The sequence below is a fragment of the Pinus tabuliformis genome, chromosome 5_1 (assembly GCF_031772625.1).
Source record: "Pinus tabuliformis cultivar Carrire ecotype Pingquan chromosome 5_1, CPIR1, whole genome shotgun sequence".
Classification (NCBI taxonomy): domain Eukaryota; kingdom Viridiplantae; phylum Streptophyta; class Pinopsida; order Pinales; family Pinaceae; genus Pinus; species Pinus tabuliformis.
In genome coordinates this window covers 61435053-61443579 of record NC_142305.1, presented here as the reverse complement: position 1 = coordinate 61443579, position 8527 = coordinate 61435053, and the positions used below count along the sequence as shown (strand labels likewise).

The 8527-nt window shown below is 34.5% G+C and overlaps 1 pseudogene; it reads right to left on the bottom strand.

Annotated features, from left to right (window-relative positions):
- Positions 1 to 928: 928 nt before the first annotated feature.
- LOC149163457 (transcription factor MYB17 pseudogene) lies at positions 929 to 2363 on the bottom strand (annotated as a pseudogene).
- Positions 2364 to 8527: the final 6164 nt, after the last annotated feature.

Here is an 8527-nt window from a genome sequence, read left to right as displayed (position 1 = left end):
TACTAAAATATAGAAAAATTAAAAGGAAACAAACAAAATCAAGAAAAACACAACACAAACATTGAATTGAAATCTCAATATAAAAAATCTCAACCCTTGAGCTTTTTGTTCCGTTGAATTGAGATCTCAAGATCAAATATAAAAAATCTCAACGATTGAGCTTTTTGTTCCGTTGAATTGAGATCTCAAGATCAAATATCTCTGAGATGTTTTGTTTTGTTTTTTTTTTAAATCTAGGATAATGGGTAAATGCTGCCAGTTATCTTGAACAGATCCATGATCAAATCTAACTGGCTGCCACTATAAACCTAGGCTACTTGCAACAGCCTGTAAGCCGCACAATAGCAGGAAACTTATGCCTCAACAAGAGCTGAGACTTCCGCCAGTTATCTTGAACAGACCCATGATCAAATCTAACTGGCTGCCACTATAAACCTAGGCTACGTGCAACAGCCTGTAAGCCGCACAATAGCAGGAAACTTATGCCTCAACAAGAGCCTAGACTTCGCTATGGGGTCGCCTACTCTTTTAGCCAAGACACAACAGGTCATATATATACTCAATGAAATTTGAACCCTCATGTTTTATTCTTTTTCTTACCACTCATCTGCATAAAACAATGAATACATAGCCCTCAAGATTAGAAATTGCCTTCACATTCTACAACTGGGAAATGGTCATCTGACTGATTAGTTGAGTCTAATTCTGACTTCGTACTGATCTACTAAACCATGATGTCCTAACCCATAATCTATGGGGACATAACTGAAAATGTGTTGATGCTGATTCAATTAAACATCAAATAAATATTATTTTCACAAACATGATTATTAGATTTAACAGGGATTTACAGCCTGTTATTATATATTTAACAAGAATGAGAGTTCAGAGTATAGCAACAGGGATGACGAAAAACAGGAGTGAAATCTCAACTATGTGGAGATGCATTAACAATATCAGATAACAAATTGCTCCAGTAATCCTCGTCATGTAATTCGGCCCATGGCGAAGGGTGCTGCCCTTGAAATGTTGCACTAAAATCTGACTGAATGCTGTTGGTGTTGTTAATCTTGTCAGCATTATCAGAGAAATCCAGCAGAAGCTTCGGAAAATCTAATTCGTCGGGGCCTTTATCTTCTGTCTGGCATGTTGTCATATCGGCAAAACATGAAAGTACTTCAGGGGTTTTCAGATTGCAGTCCCCAATCAATTCAAATGATGCAGAATTGCACTGTTGAGACTCATTTTCCTTATTTTTATCATTGGGGTTGAAGGACTGATCACAACTATTCTGAGTGGAAGAACAGCACAGGGAAGAAACCGAACTCAGAAAATTTTCAGATATTAAAACAGGATTATCCCCACCTATTGGCAGATGATTTTCCTTCCTGAAGACCTTACCAGCTTCTGAATTCCAAATCTTTAAGAAATAATCAGTGGGTTGATTATCGCTAGGTATTGTGGTAATTTCCACCGTCTTATTGATGTGATAACCAGCAGCAGAATTAGAGGAAATAGGCAGTGATTCTCTGGAGAGACGAACTTCTGCTTCAAGCCTTGCATTTTCCCACTGTGCTTTGTGCCTCGTGAGGGCTAAGGCTTCGAACCCCTCTGTAGTTGGATTGGCTTCTTCTATGGGTTTATGGGTAGCGGGATCGAGGCCCATCTTCAACAAACGCTTCTTCAGATGGGTACCCCAAAAATTCTTGACCTCATTGTCTGTTCTCCCCGGAAGCTGTGAGGCTATGGCAGACCATCTGCAAGAATAGGAACAATAAATAAATTATATTGAAGGAGTTCCCTACATAAATACATCGTGATAACATGAAATAATTGTTTATATTATTTTGTTGGTTGGTTACTTGTTCCCTAGAATTCCATGCAGCTGAATAATAGTTTGCTCTTCTTCTCGTGTAAAGAAGCCTCTCTTGACATCAGGTCTCAGATAATTCGTCCATCGCAGTCGGCAGCTCTTACCACAGCGAAGAAGTCCTGCACTCATTTAATTTGTAAGAGTCTATATATATAATCAATTCAATTACAGATTTAACTCAAAGATATATATATATATATATATGGCGCAATATACTAGGTCTAAAGTGAAAGCACATAACATATACAGAGGTCGAATCACTGAAACAAAGGAGTATATACATTAAAAAAAATATTGAATAAGCGTATATAATAATATGGGTACGGGCAGAATTTATATATATAGATTTTTGCACACCAGCAAGCCCAGGAACAGTACTCCATATTCGATGCCCATTCTTCTGAATGTAATTGATGAGAATTTTGTCCTCCTCACGAGTCCAGGGCCCCTTCTTTAATCCGGTTTTTTCACAGCAGGGAGCTCTGCCCATTTTAGACCTATCAGTGGAGCACGCAGATATTCGAAAGGATAACGCGCTTGTATTCTGATGCTCCCCAGAATGATAGAAACAATAATGGCCAAATGCAAGAACCAGTGGTATGTATTTATCTCAAACGTCCTTGAGATGCAGGAATAGAAGTGGGACCCAACATATTAAACCGTGTATGGGTGTTTGTTACAGCAGAGCTTCAGTACACAATCAAGAAGGAAAACCAGAGCATAACTTTCCACAAGAAGTTTACAGTTGTCTGTACCTGTACTCTCTTATATATTTGGGATGGAAATGTGAAAAGTAGATATATTAGTACAATCTATAAACTTTGTTAGTATAATTATTTTATAGGTTTTAGAATTTTTGGTTAAAATTAAGGAAAACAATTTTTGGTAACAAGAAGATAGAGGAGTACAATAGTTAGAAGATTTTAGGGTGTCTTCTAATTATTATATTTTTTTTTTGAATTTTGGTTAAAATGAATTAGGCAAAATTCATGGGATCTTGGATAGGTTGTTATTCAAGTATTTTTAATGTAAAATCACAGATTCTATGATCATCCATTAAAACATTTCTTAATGTGAAATCACGAGTTGAATTGAATTTATACTTTTAAAGTACCTCAAATGCTTGCTAACCTAAAGTCATAATTATGCCTCAAAAATTGTTTGGTATTACTATAATTAGTATTGTTACCTCTTGTAAGAGTAACTCCATATTTGATAAGTATTATGTATGCTTGAATGCATGGGGGTCATAGTTACACTGCCCTTGAATGCGTGGGGTTTGTTAAGTCTTTACGTACTGCTCTAATGAGGATCGTTGCGTCTAGTCACACTCGTACCAAATATACTAATTATTGCAGCGTGAGTGCTTATTAAATAATATAATAATTATTGCAGGGGAGTGTTTATTAAATATTATACTAGATTTTGAGTGTCGGTCAAAATATGTGATTTTTATTGAAAGATTTTGCTTAATTCATCATGGATTACATAAGCTTACATAAATTTGAATATAGAGGTTAATATATTTTGAATTGGTTTATGTTTATGAAAGAATAAAAATAAATGATATTTTTTTTAGCACTAATTTTTTTTTATTAAAAATTTAGTTAATATAAAATATATATTTTAATTTTGGATTTATTAAATATGGAGAAAGATCGAATCTTTTTTACTCAAAAAAAAAAGAGTTTGTATATAAAGATTAATCAATTTTATTTAAAATTTATCTAAATTTCATAAAATATTAAAATTTGAATTTAACTATGTTTTCATTATGCTTAACACTTCACATTACTATACATATATTTATTTTTTAATTTTAATATTAATAATGTTATTAATATTATTACTAGTAATATTTTTAAAAATATATATTAGTAATATTAAAATTAATACTATTAATAATATTATTAATAAAATTTATAATATTGATGATACATTAATAATAATTTTAATAGTATTAATTATCTTAATAATATTTTTTTAATAGTATTAATTATCTTAATAATATTTATATAATAGTTAAATATAGTAATTACGCTAATAGGTGTCTCTGTTATTGGAATTGGGCACTTTAATCATTTTGTTAATTAATATTTTTGATCTAATGGTGTAAATTGAAATATGTCAGTATATTCTCGTCGTAGCCACTCCATCAATGATTGAAATTGAAAGTGATAACCTCCTTGCATATCTAAATCAAGTGTTTAAACCCTACTTAAATTAATTTTTTACCAAATGATCATTAAAAATTGTTGTGCCTCTTATTTATCTCCACGTATGAGGTTAGGGTATAGTTTTATAATTTTAAAACATTTGTGTGGAATGTGCATGTGAAAAGATACGTATCTGTGTTGGTTTAAATTCTGAAACATATGCATGATCAAACGTGGAAGAATAAACCGCAACAATGTGGAGGTATAATGAAAAGGTTTCCGGCTCTACGTTCTCGTAACGAAACTTGTTCAATTTCTCATGTAACGACTCCTCTTCAATTCCTCCTTCACAACATGCTCTTTTTCACCGTAATGAATCTCGTTCAATTTCTCATGTAATGACTCCTCTTCAATTTCTCCTTTAGGTCATGCTCTTTTTCACCATACAAGAAGATGGTTTCTATTCCTCATATTTCTTCGAATCAATTTCTCTTTATGTGTCATGCTTATTTCATTGATTGATAGATATTTGTTTATCATGTAATGGATCCCCAAAACACTCTTTAGATTTAGTGAGTAGATTTTATTAGTGATGAGATCTGACTAGCTCCCCTTCTCATGGAAGCATATCCACAGAGTCTATTAGTTCATTCTCTTTCCAAATAAGCGGACTTTTCATATGCTTGCAGAATTATCACTGAAAGGCGTGCAAGTAATAGCCTTGATGGAAGCGATATTATTAGTTCTAAACGGGTAATGTCAAACTTGAACTATAAGCCTTGCTTTAGCCTATTGATTCATTCTCTTTCCAAATAGGCGGCTTTTTCAGATCCTTCCAGAATTATCACTGAAAGGCATGCAAGTAATAACATTGATGGCACCGATATTATTAGTTCTAAATTGGTAATGTCAAACTAGAATGGTAAGCCTTGCTTTAGCGTTTGCAGAAGTAAATGTTGTGGTCATTGTTAATTTGACTTTATTTTTTTGAGGTTTATTTGAGAATGTTTTTTACAATTGAATTGAATATAAACTTTTCAGGAATTCATATTTTTTTCAATAGATTACACATTATTTACCAAATTTAGGTTAACCTTAGGGCTAGATTTCTCAAAATGCAACTAGAGTGCTACAAAAATTCTATAGTTAATTACTAATAAATTGCAATGTGTTGAATGGTTGGTTGAGTCAGGTTAAAAGTTTAGAAAATTTCTGCAAGATCATCTCTTCAATTTGGATCTAAGCATGCAACTCTACAATTTGCATCAAATCACTGGATAAATTAGGGAACATCAATGATGAAGATATGCATAACAACAACCATAGAACAAAGGCTTCCTCTTCATTTACATGTTAATTTGATAATAAAATATTCTTGATTTATTTTGGTGGAGTTTTGGGTTTTTTTAACAGAGGAGCATTCAACTCTGAAACTTTGACTATATCAAAACCTTGATGAATGCTCCATGTTAGGATATTCCTACACATAGGAAATAGTTAAGTATAACTTGGTCTAGTGTAGAGTTAGGTAAAGTGTGTTTCTTTACTATGTACTTTTGTAACTTACAATCCGATGGTCACGATATGTTCTAGACATGAAGTGATCCAATGGTCACAATATGTTCTATATATGAAGTCATCTGACGGTTCATTCTCTCCTTGGTATTACCAACACTTGATCCGTGGCTTAACACCTGATTGGTCCATGATCTCTATTTAAAGAGCATGGAGGGTCATTTGTAGGGTAACCATTCATGAGAGAAGTTTATGTAAATTTTCATTCTTTTATTAATAAATTTCCTGAAGCGGTCGTGTTGGCTCAGGCCGTGGACTGTTTCCCTCTTTGAGGGTTTTAACCACGTCAAAAATACTGGTGTATTGATCTATGATCTGTTTGTGAGCGGTGTCCTTTGGTGTTCTATCTGAGGAACTTAATCTGTAAATTCCTACATGGTATTAGAGCTATTTGAGGGCCGCATCCATTGGTGATCCAAATATGAAGCTGGTACAACTGCATTCGACTGTTGTTTCCTAGATCTATTATTTTTTACTACTTTCAGGTCGAGAGGGCTGCTCTATTGTGTTAGGAGCATCTATTCTAGTGAGGAACCCCTTTCATTTCACGCGAAAAGGTTTACGGTAGCCCTAGCTACGCCATTTTAAAGATCTGGAGGTATACAGTTTTTATTTGCAGTTCTAGCTATTCATCTCTCTGTTTATTTCGGTTTATATAGCTCTCTATTTTTTGTTACCAGATCTATACCTTTCATTTCTACGTATTCTCTTTGCCCCGCGACTCTGTGCGATTTGGGCAAATCAGAAACAAAAAGGAAGGATTTTTCTCATGCGTATGCTCTCTTTGTCGTGCTTCAGTGTGATCTCGGAAAATAAAAAACATTGAGGAAAATATTTAGTTTCCAGCTAAAGCTAACTTCAAACCATAAGGTTTGTTTTTTTTGTATGTCCATGTTGGTTTTGTGGTTTTTGTTTTGTAGGCAAAAAATAGTTTTTTCAAGTAAGCACGCACCCCAAAGCTTTAGTGACTAAAAAAAAAACCCTTCCTCTTTTCCAAAAATTACTAACCTTTTAAACTAGCTCACTTGGTGCAAAGTTACTTTATGAGAATAGAGGTCTTGGGTTCAAGTCTTTCCTTTTGTTGAATTACGTTTTCAAAAAGCACATGTAGTGTATGTTTTAAAGTTACTTTATGTAAAAGTATTCTCACCTATTATAAAAAGTGAGTCACTTATAATTCTAAAGTCTCTTTATTTTTTTTTTAAAGTGAACTAATTAGATTAAATTTGGAAAGGGGGGATTTCTTTTAAATATAACATAATCACTCATTTTTGCACGTTCACGCATTTCATCAGCATCTTCAACAACTTTTCTTCAAAAGGCCATAACTTCTTCATCTAGACGCTGTTTTTAGAGCCGTTTTTTTAATCAACCTAGTTTTTCGAGATATTTCTATTGGAACACTTAGTTTCAACATCTACAACTTTAGTTTATGTTAAAATGGAAAGTCCATGACAAGTTATTCTCGACAGCACCAACTACTTCTAATGCTAGTCCTACATTGTGGATTTACTTAGAAGTAAAGGTATTTACAGAATAGCCTGAGGCCAAGAAACCAAACCTCAAGATGAAGATAAGGTGGAAAAATGGGAAAATAGGCAAGATCAAGCACATGGGTTGATAGGGATTTCTATTTCTCGAAACCTTAAATTCCATATCACAGAACTTGATATTCCTAATGAAGCAATGAAACATCTCACTAAAGTTTTTTGAATTAAAAATGAAATTAGAGCCCATCAACTCAAAAATGAGTTTCTTCCATTGGACCCCAATAACTTTTCTTCCACTGAAGATTTTTTGTCCAAGTTAAAGACCCTTAGACTTCTCTTGGAAGGTGTTAAGGTTAAGAAAGAAGATGGTAGCCTTATCTATTCCATGCTTACTAAGTTGGGACCCCGCCTACTCTGTGTTTGTTTCCACCTTCCATTATACTAGAGAAGCCTGTATTTCTCAAGGACATGTTGTGGTCACCAACAACCCCCCTCTTTGTTTGATATTAGTAATAACATCAAGCAAAGGGGGACCCTTAACCAAGAATCCAAAAAAAAATATTTTGTTTAAAAAATCTTTTGTATTAACTCCCTAAGAGCTATATCGCGTCGCAAAGGTAGAGAGAAGCGTTTTCCCTAAGCGCATAAATACACTGAAAAAGAGCGACGCGAGAACCCATCGCATCGCGTGCATTAAAAGCGCTTAAAAAAGGAAATCTTAAGGAATCGCCGATCGCCGATATGCGACGTCGCATATCGCAACATCGCTTGAAACAGCATAAGTAACTGAATGAAAATCTGCGATCTGCAATCTGCGATATCAACGATCTGCGATATTGGCAATTTACGATAACATTTAATGACGTTGCAGTCCTCGATACTGCGATTCCAATCGCAGAAAGGACTCATCGCAAGAATTCTCCGACATAAACGGTAAACCCAAAATTGAGCGCTCACCTTAAGGGAAATTAATGATCGCATGCTTGAGTATCCAAGAATGATTGTATCGCGTTTTTCGAAAGAGTCAAATCATGATGAGTGTCAGAATTACGCATTCATTAGAACTTAATGCTTTCATGTCAATCTTTTCGTCATTTCTCTTCTTCTTTGCGTAAACTGCAAGACATGTAACTGATATAAATCTATATGCAGGAAACATCTAAGGAAAAGAGGAAAGTGCCAATGGGGTAACAGAGAGAAGATGCCTCCGCAAATGGATGCCGCATGCAGCAGGACCGCAGATTCCAGAGTATCACCCAACAGGCGCTGATGAAAATAGACTATCTAAGACTCAGAGTCAAAGGCACACAAAAGCAGCGTGTTTGCAAAAGATCTTGAAGCTCAGACTGGGTAAAGCACAAAGAGAAACGCAAAAGAAGGAGGACGCTCCAGAAAAGCCTGGAACAAAGAACGGAAGCAATTCTCGATACAGG